A 14,984-nucleotide genomic window follows, 5' to 3' on the forward strand; every position below is an offset into this window, starting at 1 on the left:
CACTATTGTAAGGCTATCTTGCTCCATAGATTAACATTAGGGATGCTGGCTACAGTGGTTAACAGCATTTCTTCCCATAGGAGCATGATAAGACATAAGTATCTAGTATCCCTGAACTCAGAATTTAATAACACATCTTTTAGGAAAGGTTTTTTTTTTTAAATCCTGTGTTTGAGAACAGCACTTTTAGAAAGTTACTGTTCTCCTGTCTGACCCTTCTGTGTGCCTGGGCCTGTTTGTGTATTGACTGTCTGGTTTGAGAGTGACAGGGGCTGGGGATTCCCCAGGAGGCTGGCTGAGTCAGCCCTAGGCTGAATGACTGCATTTGCAACTGGAGTGGTGGGAGGAGTTAGCACCTGGGCCTGAATAGGGCTGTGCCTGCCTTCCACAATGCTGGCTCCACCTCCTGCTCACTCTGAAAGGAAAGAAGAAGCCAGCAAAACAAAGTACTCAGGAAAACACCCAGAACTGGTTCAGACCGGGCTCAGGGCCCACATGCACAGAGAGAACAAAGACTTTAGGGGTATAATTACAGGACCCCTGACAACAGAAAATGAGATCATTCTGGAATCAAGAAGGAACCTCTGCCAAGGAGAAAGCTGACTCTGAAGAAGGAAGACTGTCCTGGTGTTGCTCTGCTGGACTGACCTGCTGTTGCTTTGCTGCCAAGGAGAGGGGAAGGACTTTGCTGCTGAGCTGTGTCCCCTGTCTTGAAGGAATCTCCAAGGGCCTGAGTAGAGCTTTCTCCCTGTTCTGAAGTCCCAGGGACAAAAGGACTTCACCCCCAGCTTCCCTGAACTCTGCTGAGAGAGTTCTGACTTCCTAGAGTGCTTGATCCAGTTGTGGGGCCTCTGGAAGTTGTACCTGGGCTGGGAAGCTTGAAACTAAGCTTGAGAGACTTTTGAAACTGAAAAGTGTCGCATCGCTCGCTTGCAGAGCGCATCCCCGACAGTGCGAGAAGTTTCCCGCCGCTACGGAGGTTGAGATCGTCGCAGGGCCCGACGCCGCTGCCAGAGACGTAGCATCCTTCGTTTGCGGGACGCACCAGACCGGTGCGGGAAAGTCGAACATCGCTGCGAGTGTCGTCGCAGAGCCTGTCGTCGCAGGATGAGATCGCCGCACCGCTTGCTTGCGGACCGCATCACGTTGCTGCGAGCATCGTCGCAGAACCATCGCATCGAGGAGAGAGGATCGCCACTGGACCGCGCATCGTCGCCCCGGAGATCGTCGCAGCCCCTACGAGATCGTCGCATCGTGCCTTTGCGAGAACAGACTTCCTACGGAACCTACGCACCGGAATCCATACGGAACCTACTCACCGGAATCCATACAAGTGGCCTTCCTCCCCATACAGACCGGATTCATCGCAACGCGCCCGCTGCTGCAGCGGGACTGTCGCATCGCCTCCCCGGGGTCTCATGAGCAACGCATCGCTTGTTTTCCACCGCACCAGCTTCTGCTTTTTGGAATTTTGTTGCAACTAAAAGGTACTGTGAGTAAACGTGACGCAACTGTGAACTTTTCACGCATCAGTAGAGAATTCTATCGCAACGTAGAGAATTCTATCGCAACCTAAAGAAATTTTAACACAACCTTAAGAACTCTTTTGAAACCATATTCTTGAACTGTGTATGTTGGATTTTTGTTGTTTTGGTCTTGTTTAGTTTAGATTAAAATACCTTTATTTTTCTAAACTGTTGTGGAGTCAGTTTGTGGTGTTTTCACTGTATTACTGTGAGTGTTGGTACAAATACTTTACGCATTGCCTCTGGTTAGCCTAGACTGCTCGTGCCAAGCTATCTAGAGGGTGAGCAGGGGTTATCTCAGAGGGTTATCTCCTTGCCCTGACTAGAAGCAAGGGTCCCTATTTGGACAGTGGTACTTACCTCTGCCAACTAGAGACCCCCAGTTCTAACAGTATGTAAGTGTCTGAGTGGGTTTGTCAGTGGGTGTATCAGTGTCTGAGTAGGTCTGCGAGTGGGTGTATGAGTGGGTGTATGAGTGGGTGTATGAGTGGGTGTATGAGTGGGTGTATGAGTGGGTGTATGAGTGGGTGTATGAGTGGGTGTATGAGTGGGTGTATGAGTGGGTGTATGAGTGGGTGTATGAGTGGGTGTATGAGTGGGTGTATGAGTGGGTGTATGAGTGGGTGTATGAGTGGGTGTATGAGTGGGTGCATGAGTGGGTGCATGAGTGGGTGCATGAGTGGGTGCATGAGTGGGTGCATGAGTGGGTGCATGAGTGGGTGCATGAGTGGGTGCATGAGTGGGTGCATGAGTGGGTGCATGAGTGGGTGCATGAGTGGGTGCATGAGTGGGTGCATGAGTGGGTGCATGAGTGGGTGCATGAGTGGGTGTATGAGTGGGTGTATGAGTGGGTGTATGAGTGGGTGTATGAGTGGGTGTATGAGTGGGTGTATGAGTGGGTGTATGAGTGGGTGTATGAGTGGGTGTATGAGTGGGTGTATGAGTGGGTGCATGAGTGGGTGCATGAGTGGGTGCATGAGTGGGTGCATGAGTGGGTGCATGAGTGGGTGTATAAGTAGCTGTGTGAGTGACTGGCCACAAAGGAACCACACCTGCAACCTAATTCAACAAGACTCCACAGTTGTGCACAAAATATCTACCCAAGTGGAAAACTTTCTACTAGTTTATTACTAAATGCTATGTCCCTGGGTAAATGTCCAGTATGTATTCTACACAACATCTCCATAATGGAGCACGAGGAAATGTCACCAGTGACCGTGTCTGCATTTTGGCAATGTGATTGTTTCTGGTGTGTCTGTATTCAAAAATATGTCCTAACATAAATCCTTCTGTAGAGAAGACAACAAGACTACAAACAAGGGCATTTCTTCCAAACTACATGAAGCAAGTGCTTCTTTGTTTGGTGGATATTTCCTCATATTTCTCAGCATTAACAAAGCCTCATCAAAATTAGTGGGAAACACGCTGGGGGTGCGGGGGGGCGTTTGTTGAGCTGTACATCATCCTGGCAAAAGGCAGGAAGACCTTTGCATACTACTAAAGTGGGCGGCGCCAAACTGCAAAGCTTCCAAGTGATTTGTACATTTGAATACTTGTAGCAATTTAAAGAGAGAACCATGGACTCTGCTCTCACCAGACTGAGCAGACCTCCTCCGCTGACTGATTTCTGCCCCGGGGGCAGAGAAAAGGTAATGGGGAGGGGTGCCACAAGGCCTCCCTCCCCTGGCTGATTTTGGCCATGGGGAGCCCATCCCGCAGGGCCCAGCCACATTTAAATGGGAGAGGGGGGCTGCGCAGCTGCCCTCCCCAGGCCGTTTTTGACCCACAGGCACCCCATCCTCTGCGGCCCAGCCACGTCTCACTGGGTGCCCTGGTCCCTCCCAAGGCACCCAGGCTGCATGTTGGGGACCATGGGGTAAGCCTCAAACCAGCAAAAAGGAGCTGTCAAACAAACTAGCAAACAGCTATGTAACAGGGGTGGGCACCCCAGAACATTGCATGAGCCGGCCCTGGGGGTGGCAGACCCCCGGGCCATATATGGCTCTAGGAGGGGGCCATTTAGCCCCCCCCTTTCTTGTGCACAGGCCAGCCCTGGGGAGGTCATGGTCCCTGGGGTGCGGGGTCCATGCAACCCCCAATCCATTTTTAAATTTAAAGCTCTGGGGAGAGGGTGATGTCCGGGGCATGGTGGGGTCTGCACGCCACCCCCTGCAATAATATAAACATGAGCCCGGGGGAGAGGGTGGTCCTCGGGCATAAAAAAGTCCCACTAAATAATTAAACTACACATGCCCCGGGGACCTGGCCAACCCGGGGCAATATCAAAAACAAGTGCGGGAGAACACGCCTTTATAATAATGTTTTTATTTCACAGCGATATTCTCAAATTTCACAGTCAATTAAATACAAGGCTAGGGGGTTAGGTAATTTGTACCGTTCCCCCTTTTTCTTTTGTTTTAGGACTCGGCTGAAGCCAAGTCCTAAGAGGGCAGCCAACACTTCGTGGTTGAAGTGTTGGCAGCCAATCAGAGCTCTGCAGATCCCTGCCTGAGCTAGGCATTATTCGCGAAGGCTTACCGACCATAGATATACAAATTTGGATTTCCTTTAATTGCTCACAAGCTATTGAACGAATTTACACCAAATACCAAAATGCGTAATCTGCAAACCATAAGCCACCTTTCTGCCAAATTCAGTGCAATTCTGTAGAGTGGTTCGGCTGCAGGAAAGTCTAAAGACTCCATGGAAATTAACATGATAAACACACATTTTTTACCCCCACCCTGCTTCTCAACCCCCACTTGATGGATCACCCTGAAACTTTTCATTCACAACTAGAATCACAGGGGCACTTTTTTAGGAAATGTTTGTAAAGATTCTTCAAACGGCATCAAAGATCGAGTCCAGGCCCAAAAATTATTTTCCTATGGAACCATGCTCCTAACTAGATCTATAGGATATATATGTATATAAATAAAAGCCACCCTAAATAAAACCCACCCTATATGTACTTACATCCTATATAGTAACTTCGATAGAATTACCTGCAAAGTATCAACTGTAATGTAATGGTAACACACCATACATGACATCTGCTGTTTTTTGGTTAATGTAACTCATCTGTCATACTCTAAATCAGGGATACTCGTAGTACGGCCCGTGGGCCGCCAGCGGCCCGGCAAGCCTTCCTTAGCGGCCCATGGACCTTGCAGACATTGTACCTGTGTTTTTTTTTTTAAAGCGTGTCAGCAAACACTGCCGGTTGCAGCAGTGTGGATTCAGAGAGACTCTGCTGGGGCCCGGGCGATTCCAGCGATAGACAGAGTGGAGATGCAGGGGCACTAAGAAGGGATGAAATACAACAAGCCTCATTAACAAGTAAATGGTCTTTTAAAGACCTATGAAGTACTCTGGTGTGGCTGTGTGTGTCCGGGAAGCTGTCCCAGCCCGGGATGCCACACACACGGGGTGAGGTGACAGAGGATGACAGAGGCAAGCAGGGAGTGAGAGCCGGGTGAGGTGACAGAGGGCAGCAGGGAGTGAGAGCCGGGTGAGGTGACAGAGGGCAGCAGGGAGTGAGAGCCGGGTGGGGTGACAGAGGGCAGCAGGGAGTGAGAGCCGGGTGAGGTGACAGAGGGCAGCAGGGAGTGAGAGCCGGGTGAGGTGACAGAGGGCAGCAGGGAGTGAGAGCCGGGTGAGGTGACAGAGGGCAGCAGGGAGTGAGAGCCAGGTGGGGTGACAGAGGGCAGCAGAGAGTGAGAGCCGGGTGAGGTGACAGAGGGCTGCAGGGACTGAGAGCCGGGTGAGGTGACAGAGGGCTGCAGGGGCTGAGAGCCGGGTGAGGTGACAGAGGGCTGCAGGGGCTGAGAGCCGGGTGAGGTGACAGACGGCTGCAGGGACTGAGAGCCGGGTGAGGTGACAGAGGGCTGCAGGGACTGAGAGCCGGGTGAGGTGACAGAGGGCTGCAGGGACTGAGAGCCGGGTGAGGTGACAGAGGGCTGCAGGGACTGAGAGCCGGGTGAGGTGACAGAGGGCTGCAGGGACTGAGAGCCGGGTGAGGTGACAGAGGGCTGCAGGGACTGAGAGCCGGGTGAGGCGACAGAGGGCAGCAGGAAGTGAGAGCCGGGTGAGGTGACAGAGAGCAGCAGGAAGTGAGAGCCGGGTGAGGTGACAGAGGGCAGCAGGGAGTGAGAGTCAGGTGAGGTGGCAGGGGGCAGGGGGCAGCAGGGAGAGAGCCAGGTGAGGTGACAGAGGGCAGCAGGGAGTGAGAGTCAGGTGAGGTGGCAGGGGGCAGCAGGGAGAGAGCCAGGTGAGGTGACAGAGGGCAGCAGGGAGTGAGAGCCGGGTGAGGTTACAGAGGGCAGCAGGGAGTGAGAGCCTGGTGAGATGGCAGAGGGTGGCAGAGGGCAGCAGGGAGTGAGAGCCGGGTGAGATGGCAGAGGGTGACAAGAGGGCAGCAGGGAGTGAGAGCCGGGTGAGGTGACAGAGGGCAGCAGGGAGTGAGAGCCTGGTGAGATGGCAGAGGGTGACAGAGGGAAGCAGGGAGTGCTAGCCGGGTGAGGTGACAGAGGGCAGCCAAGAGTGAGAGCCGGGTGAGGTTACAGAGGGCCGCAGGGAGTGAGAGCCGGGTGAGATGGCAGAGGGTGACAGAGGGCAGCAGGTCCTGAGAGCCGGGTGAGGTGACGGAGGGCAGCAGAGATTGAGAGCCTGGTGAGATGGCAGAGGGTGACAGGGGGCAGAAGGTACTGAGAGCTGGGTGAGGTGGCAGAGGGCAGCAGGGACTGAGAGATGAGTGAGGTGGCAGAGGGCAGCAGGGAGCGAGACCCGGGTGAGGTGGCAGAGGGTTGCAGGGAGTGAGAGCCGGATGAGGTGTGCGTTAAGAACCTGTGATGTAATGTTTCCCGCCAGCCTGTAGTCAGAGGGTTGAGCCAAGGCCAGGGAGCTCAGGCCTGGTCTCCGCTCTTGCAGCACAGCGCACAAATGCTCACCGCCAGGTTGGCGCTATATATAATTGATGCATGCATAACTACACGGACGGGTGACTGGCGCCAAGCGGGGGCTTTGATCTGACAGCTCGGAGTGAGAGTCAGAATTAAAGCCAGCGACAGATGTGACCCTAGGCCCAGTGGTGGGACACAAACCCAGTGAAGCAAATTCAGAGAGAAAACGAGCTGGCTTTTACAATACACAAGGAGATGGGGGGGTGGGGCGGGAAGGGCTGTCTCCGGGCTGGTGATGGGGACGTGTAAACACAGTACGTGTGCACTGCCCAAGGCACAGAGACAGACAGAGATAGACAGAGACAGGGACACAGAGATAGACAGACTGACCGAGGCAGAGACAGATAGAGGCAGGGGCAGACAGAGCTAAACAGAGGCAGAGACCGGGACAGACTGACAGAGACATAGACAGAGACATAGACAGATAGAGGCAGAGACAGATAGAGGCAGAGACAGATAGAGGCAGAGACAGATAGAGGCAGAGACAGATAGAGGCAGAGACAGATAGAGGCAGAGACAGATAGAGGCAGAGACAGATAGAGGCAGGGACAGATAGAGGCAGGGACAGATAGAGGCAGGGACAGATAGAGGCAGGGACAGATAGAGGCAGGGACAGATAGAGGCAGGGACAGATAGAGGCAGGGACAGATGGAAGATAGAGGCTGGGGCAGATAGAGGCTGGGGCAGATAGAGGCTGGGGCAGGCAGAGACATAAAGAGACAGACATATAAAGGCAGAGATATAAAGAGACAGAGACAGATAGAGGCAGGGACAGATAGAGGCAGGGACAGATAGAGGCAGGGACAGATAGAGGCAGGGACAGATAGAGGCAGGGACAGATAGAGGCAGGGACAGATAGAGGCAGGGACAGATAGAGGCAGGGACAGATAGAGGCAGGGACAGATAGAGGCAGGGACAGATAGAGGCAGGGACAGAGAGGCAGATCCAGATAGAGGCAGATCCAGACAGAGGCAGATCCAGATAGAGGCAGAGACAGAGATAGATAGAGACAGAGATAGATAGAGACATAGACAGATAGAGGCACAGACAGATAGAGGACGAAAGAGAGACAGACAGCGATAGAGACAGCGAGAGAGACAGAGACAGGGAGACAGAGAGAGAGGCAGGGGCAGTGACAGATAGAGGCAGAGACAGATAGAGGCAGAGACAGATAGAGGCAGAGACAGATAGAGGCAGAGACAGATAGAGATAGAGACAGACAGATAGATGAAGAGGGAGACAGAGGGAGGGAGACAGGAACAGACCGATTGAGGCAGGGGCAGGGACAGACAGATGGAGAGGGAGACAGAGAGTGGGAGGGAGGGAGGGAGAGGGAGGGGGACAGAGGGCGGGAGACTGAGGGAGTGAGACAGACAGAGAGAGAGAGAGAGAGAGAGAGAGAGAGAGAGAGAGAGAGAGAGAGAGAGAGAGAGAGACAGAGAGACAGAGAGACAGAGAGACAGAGAGACAGAGAGACAGAGAGACAGAGAGACAGAGAGACAGAGAGAGACAGAGAGACAGAGAGAGACAGAGAGACAGAGAGACAGAGAGACAGAGAGACAGAGAGACAGAGAGACAGAGAGACAGAGAGACAGAGAGACAGAGAGGTGTGTATGCCGGGTCAGGTGCCTCAGTGGACGAAGGCGTCGGCTGCAGGGGGCCTGTGTTCAACCTCATGGTCACAGTTTTTTTTTGTTTTGTTGCTCTAGCCCCTACCCCTCCCCCACTGACCCCACCCCCAAAGGTGGGGCCCTCGGCCACAAACCACACTGTAAATTTGGCCCCCGAGAGAAAGTTTGTGAGTACCCTCACTGACTCTTTTCAGGCACCTATTTTAAGTCATCAGACTCCATTCATGTATTCTGTTTGACCATCTTCTTGGGCCCATCCAAATAATATCTGCATACAAGATAAGCTTAATGTTTGCTAGATGTCAATCTGTCCTTCATTACCCTAACTTCAACGACAAATCTTCCATTTTGAGAACATTACAATCCATTTTTTGGGCGCAGTATTCACCATTAACGTTGTTCCCTTTGAGAAGATGACAATTATTATGGAAGCTCATCAAGTGTACATTCTAGTGCAGGGATTTATTTTATTTATTTATTTTGAGAGTTTTATCGGGTTATGTATAGTATATACCTTTTCAGCTGTACTTTGTTATAGTTATTAGTCGTGCTTATAGCATATTGCATTTTTCTTTTACTGTCCTTCTCTCTTTTCTTTTTCTCTTCCTTTTCTCTCTTCTTTATACCTTCATTCTTTTCTCTTTTGCGATGCTTTATACCTATTTCTTTTCTTTAGAATATTTGAATTCATTTTTATGTAACATGTGTTTATGATATGTTATGCTTACCTTATCTGAACTTCTTTTAATAAATTTTTTTTGAACTGGAGAGTTTTATCGAGCGCGAACAAGATCCTGGTGGATAATAGGGCACTGTACAGTCAATAAATGATACATATACATAAAAAACAAGAAGAACGAATCGAAACATATGTACAGGAGCGTATTGTAAAAAGGAACAGAGTAAGAAGCGATATACAGTCTGTCTCTAGTGTGAGACCGAGGGATGATATAATGCAAAGGTTGCTTAGTAGGGTCTTTGTCCCATTCAGGTTGAGGATTTCTATGGACCATGCTCATGTGAATTTGGTCATGAGGATGGCTTTTACTTCCTTTTTAAATGAAGCAGTGGAAGGGTTGAGTCTGGTTTCTGGGGGTAAGGCATTCAAAATTCTAGGTGCCATCCCAGAGAAGGTTCGATTATATGTTTATTTCTTATTGAATTTTTGTGCTTTCAGTAGTAGTTTTTATGCATTTCTTGAGGGTCTGATCCCACCCGAGGTCGTCAGCTTCTGTGCCAAATAGCTGAGTGCATTATGATGCATGGCTTTGTGCTTCATGCAGGCTATTTTCAAATGAATTCTGGCTTCCAGGGGTAGCCAATTCAAGGATTGTAGGTACGGGGCGATGTGGGAACTTTGTTTAGAACCAGTTAGGAGTCTTGCTGCTGCATTGATTGAGGCTCGTAATGGAGCTGTTGAAGCTTTGGGTAAGCCACATAGAGCGACACATCCGTATTCTACTCTAGGAATAATTAAAGCTTGTACTGCTTGCTTGAAGTCATTATGTGGTAGGAAGGGTTTCAGTTTCCGTAGTGTGTGTATTTGGAGGTTAGCTCCCCTAGTAGAGCTGCTGATATGTTTTTGCATGTTAAGGTTGCTGTCCAATGTTATTCCTAGTGACTTCGCTGAGTCCACGATGGTAGGTTGAACGTTTAATGCCGTAATATGTTTGATCAAATCTTGCATTTTGGGGATTTGTGCAGGTGGAGCTATTAGAAGGAATTCCGTCTTTAGGGCATTCAGTTTGAGATGATTTTCTGCCAGCCAGGCTTGGGTATTTCTAAGCGTTGTAATAAGCAGTTTGATATCCTCTAGGGTGTGGACCTTAAGGTATAGTTGTGTGTCGTCTGCGTACATGTGATATTGCTGGTTAGAGTCTTGTAGAATTTTGGTGAGTGGTTCCATGAGAGGATTAAACAGTTTAGGGGATAGTGAAGACCCTTGTGGGACTCCCAAAGTTACTGGGACTGGCTTGGACAGGGATTTATTGACTTTGAATTGTGTCCGATTTTGGGGAAATGAGGTAAACCAGCTTAGTACTGTCCCTGATAGACCCATTCTGTGTTCCAGGGGAATTAACAGGTTCTCATGTTTGACGGTATCGAAGGCCTAGCAGGTCTAGCAGGATGAGTAAACAGGAACCATTTTGATCGAGGATTTGTAGTGCGTCGTCCATTATGTGAGTCATGGCTGATTCGGTGCTAAGGCCAGCACGGAAGCCTGATTGGTGTTTGTTGAGGAGGTCAAAGTGATCAATAGGTTTGGTTAGTTGTAGCTGCACACATTTTTCCAGGAGCTTGGCCAAGGTGGGAATATTGGAAATAGGGCAATAGTTGTTTAGGTCCGTAGGGTCGGCTATGGGCTTCTTTAGTATGGGTGATACTTGACCTACTTTAAGGCAATCTGGGATGCAACCTTGTTGAAGTGAACTGTTTATGATTGTGGACTAGAGAGGTAGAAGCAGAGGAGTTAGGTCTTTGACTGCATTTGCAGGAAGCGGGTCAGTGAAGTGAATGGCAGGGTTCAGGGCACCTAGAATTTTGCCAATGCTTTCTTCGGAGTAGGTGGTAAAAGAAGACCAGGCTGCATTGTTTTTTAGGTTAGGCTTTGTTGTGAATTGGCATGGTGCAGTTGGGAGTGCTGGGGGGATTTGTGGATGCGGTCTCGCGTGTAGGGTTAGATCAGTTAGGAGGGTGAACTCTCGATAGTCTATCCTTCCAAGGTTGGAAAAAATGCACAATTTATAAATGAGAGTTAATACTGCAGTTATGCATGCAGCCAAGCCATATTACTATAACCCATTTGAATGCGACTCAGCCTTTCATCACTGTTGGGTAGATAAACGAAGTTGGCCTGTGATTGGAGAGTGTCAGGCACAAAGTTCTTAACTTACGGAGCCAGTATTTCCCCAAGTACCAACTCTGCAAATAATCACCTATGGTTTGTGTTATAATCTAGCAAGTGATTAATGCATCTTCTAGATCGTTGCCCTTTGCCTTGCTGCTCAGTCTATGTGATGTCATCTGAATGTTGAAGGGGGTTTGACTGGAAGAAGGAATCAGGTGGTGTGGAAGGGCTGAGCGGCAAGGAGGCTGTTCCTGGTGGGGCATAGTATGAGGCATAACTTGGATCTGATCTTAAGAATAAAGCTGTGATCCTAATATACACCAGCGGACTACTTATTCTTCTTTCAACTGTAACAGTTTGCAGTGTCAAGCAGTAATGTAGAGTATAATATATAAGATAGTCAATATTATTAACTAATACTCCGTGGTTAATTTGTTTAAAAAAAAAGTGCTGGGGTTCTCGTCAGGAGGCAGCTTGCACCAGGCCATTTCTGTTAGCGCTGCCTAAAATAGAATTAACTGCTAACCATGAAAGTGGGGAGAGGATGTGGTGTAATGGCCAAAGCTGCCGACTTCACAGCTGGGGAACCAAGTTCGAGTCTCAGCATCAGCTCAACATCCTTTGATTCTGGGCAAATCACTTAATCTCCCCGTGCCTACCATAAAAGAATGTGCCCTGAACAGGTGCTCATGAAAAGCGCCTGTGTTGATGATTAAGTGCCGGTGCTCAGCACCTGAAACCACTGGCTCAAATTAAGCACTGCTAATACTAGGTAAAAACAGTCTACTTACTGCTTGCTTGGTGTAGCGAAATAATGGGCCTTAGGAATGGTTACTCTCTCTAACCGAGTGGATGAAATTCCCATTGATGCTCTTGTGATGTTGGGCCTCGTTAGGGATGACATTTTTCATCCCACTTAAACATGCATTTAAATATGACCGGCTCCAGTCACTAATTTGAAATGCTAAGCAGGCTGTGCTCCAGTTCAGATCATCTCCAAGCCAGCAAGGCCTGGTAAAAATGAAGATAAATCCATCATCTCCTAAAGCGGGCTGCACGGTTGGGCACAGACGGCAGCTGATCTGCCCTGGCACCGCTCACTGTCTAACAGCTTCCAGAACTAAATGCAAGATTAAACTTGGATGTCTGACTGAAGATGACAGCTGGGGAAGGGCTTGTCAAATAGGTGCAACTCATTTGCATAATTCCTATTATCACATAAACGTGTTTAAGATTTGTCATCAGTTTTATTCTTCTCCGCGGCTTTCTAGAGTGCGCCATTAAGTATCTCTGGGAAACAATGATGTGCTTTGTGAAAGATATTTAACATATTTTAGTATTAATGTAGATTTAAACTTAGATAGTGTAAGTTTTAGGGGGTTTGAGCAGACGAATGGACGTGTTGGGAAAGAAAAAGGCCTCATAGGTGCTCAGGAAAGAGTGCACCCCTACTACCATAGCAAGATGTAGCTTTTTTGACCACTACCTCAGCACACACAACGATCGTGCATGTATGCTGGAGTTATTTTTGTGAGGCTAATTGAGAGTAGGGTTCTTTGGTCAGGAGGGGCACATCATAGGTCTACTGTCAGCTGATCGAGCTGTAGAGGTGAGAGAGCGCAAACTGACCTAAATGTATGAGTGCATCACACTTACCCGTAGTAAGCACAAATCATGAGGAGAAATGCCATGAGTGCTAGTAGTATCTGCAATTATATTCTGAATGTATAGCTAATGTAGAGATTTAAGTAGAAGTGGAACTAATACAGAAATGTGTGACACTATATGATTTTATTAGATGTGATTATTCCTGAATCCATGTCGTGTAGCTGCTAAAATGTAAGATGGCATGTGGTTAAACGCAGAATGTGGTAGGCCTCAGGGCCAGAGCTAGAAGGGAAGGGGAAGGTGTTTCTTTTCACGACATAGATTGCACTAATGTTTTGGTCATTGCATTAATGGGCCATGATGTATAGATGTGTTTACTGAATAATAGAATAAGAGTATTAACATGCTTTAATTAATGAAGAAGTTGAATGCTATAATTATTATGAGAAATGCTGTAGGCCTGAAATGTTTTAACATTGATTTACACGTACTGGTCTGGGCCGAGAAATGTTGCGAAACTTTTTGGAAGTCTATGAGAGTTGGGATCTTGGCTGCAGATGTCTGTCTGCGAGAGAAAAGGGGGGATCCAATTATAAATAATATGAATAGAGGTCTGTTCAGAAGACGGCCCAGACATGGAGGAGGGTTCCGGAATGTTTTAAGGGGTATCAGCGGGCCGGAGAAGAGTCTGAGAAGCAAGGTCAACTCCAACGTATGAGGCCCAATACAAAGCAGCATGGAAAAAGCCAGAAGCTACACCACGTGAGGGGCGTCTCACGAGGGGCGTCTCAAATGTTGTTGACTGTTTTGTATTAGGGACAGCACCCCTGGGTGGAGTTAGAGCAGATGCCTGAGGACCCTTTAGAGAGCGGATGGGTAGGCAGAGAGGGGTCATGACTGGAGAACTATAGGTTTTCACCAAGAGACTAAGAGTGAGTGACTTCCCTTGGGGGTCATTCACTGCTGACACCTTTTGTTAGGTTGAGACTTGGTTAAGTAGGGATACCATCTAGAGCAGGGTAGGGACAGCCTAACCTGTGTGTTTTTCCTCCAACTTAAATGAAGGAGAGATCTCAATATGCGTCAATGCTGATAGCTTTATTATTCTTAGAACTTGTGCTGGTAATTTCCGTTGCTCGTCTGAGGGCTTTCAGAGAGCACATGTATGTAGTTGGACCTGTGTATCTCGTGAATCTCATTCTGAGATGCCTGTATTTGCAGCTTATCCTAACCTTACAATAAACTTTTGAAAGCTAGAAGTTGTTTGTGATCTTTTGGAGCGGGGTCCTTTATTGGGTGAACTAACTTGGTAAGAGATGCACTTTCTTCCCTCAATGACAGGCAACAAAGGTTCAGTCGACCAGATCGAGGTTTAGATCAATAGTGATAAGGTATCGATCAAAATCTCGCCCTTCCAGTTGGTAGCAGAGGATGGTTGCCTTCTTGAGGACGGTGACCTAGGCCAGGTTAGCTTACCCCAAGGCCCCTAGAGATCGATGATCGGAAGAACCGCCCGCCGAAGAAGATCCGGATGACGTGAGACAGAAAAAGCAGCAGTATCGGTCGAGAGTGAGTATAAAGGGTCATGCGTGTTAGATTGCGGTGTTTTTGTATTGTATCTATGTTGTAATGTCTGGCGGAGTTGAATGTCTGTAGAGTGACTGTGGAACAGGTTGTGAGCGCGCGCAACCGGTGGAAATCTTAAGTTCAAGGAGAGCTTAAGTGGTTCGGGTGTATCGGACACCCAGAGTAATTGTCAACTAGTGTGAAGGGGGTCATGAGGTACCATTGATCACCCGAAGGACCGAGATAGGGGGAACGTAAGAGTGAGTGCGTGAGTAACGGACGCTGGTCGGAGGTTACTGTGTGTGTAAGCAACCTATCAGAGAGACGATAGACATTTCGTCAGTTGTGTTGACAATTACATATAGACTGTGGACGTACAGTCGAGGGAAGTGACCGCTTGGTCGGAAGTAGTCATTTTTCGGTGTATGAATGGGACGCATGCATGACCGGGAGACGAGTTGAGAAAGGAGGGGTGCTGCTGCGAAGCGGAGAAAAGTGACGTCAGGAAGTGTCGCGCTGTGATTGGCCGACCGGAGAAAGACCGCGCTGTGATAGGCCAGCTAGCAAAGACGTCAGAAAGTGTCGAGCTGGGATTGGCCGACCGGAGAAAGACCGCGCTGCGATAGGCCAAGTTAGCAAAGCCGCGCTAGGATTGGTGGATTGTCATCAGGAAGTAAACAGAGTAGCGAGGCTGGATATTGTGCGTATAATTATGAAGTGTTTTAAATGGCTGAGAGCGGCGTTTAAAAAAGAGAAGCGGGGATCGGATGAAGGGGAAGAAGCCCCGCCGGAGGGTACGCCGGCTCGTTACATGGCAGTGAATGTTGGGCTGCATACGATCCTT

Source organism: Lissotriton helveticus, chromosome 6, assembly GCF_964261635.1.
Source record: "Lissotriton helveticus chromosome 6, aLisHel1.1, whole genome shotgun sequence".
Taxonomy (NCBI): Eukaryota; Metazoa; Chordata; class Amphibia; order Caudata; family Salamandridae; genus Lissotriton; species Lissotriton helveticus.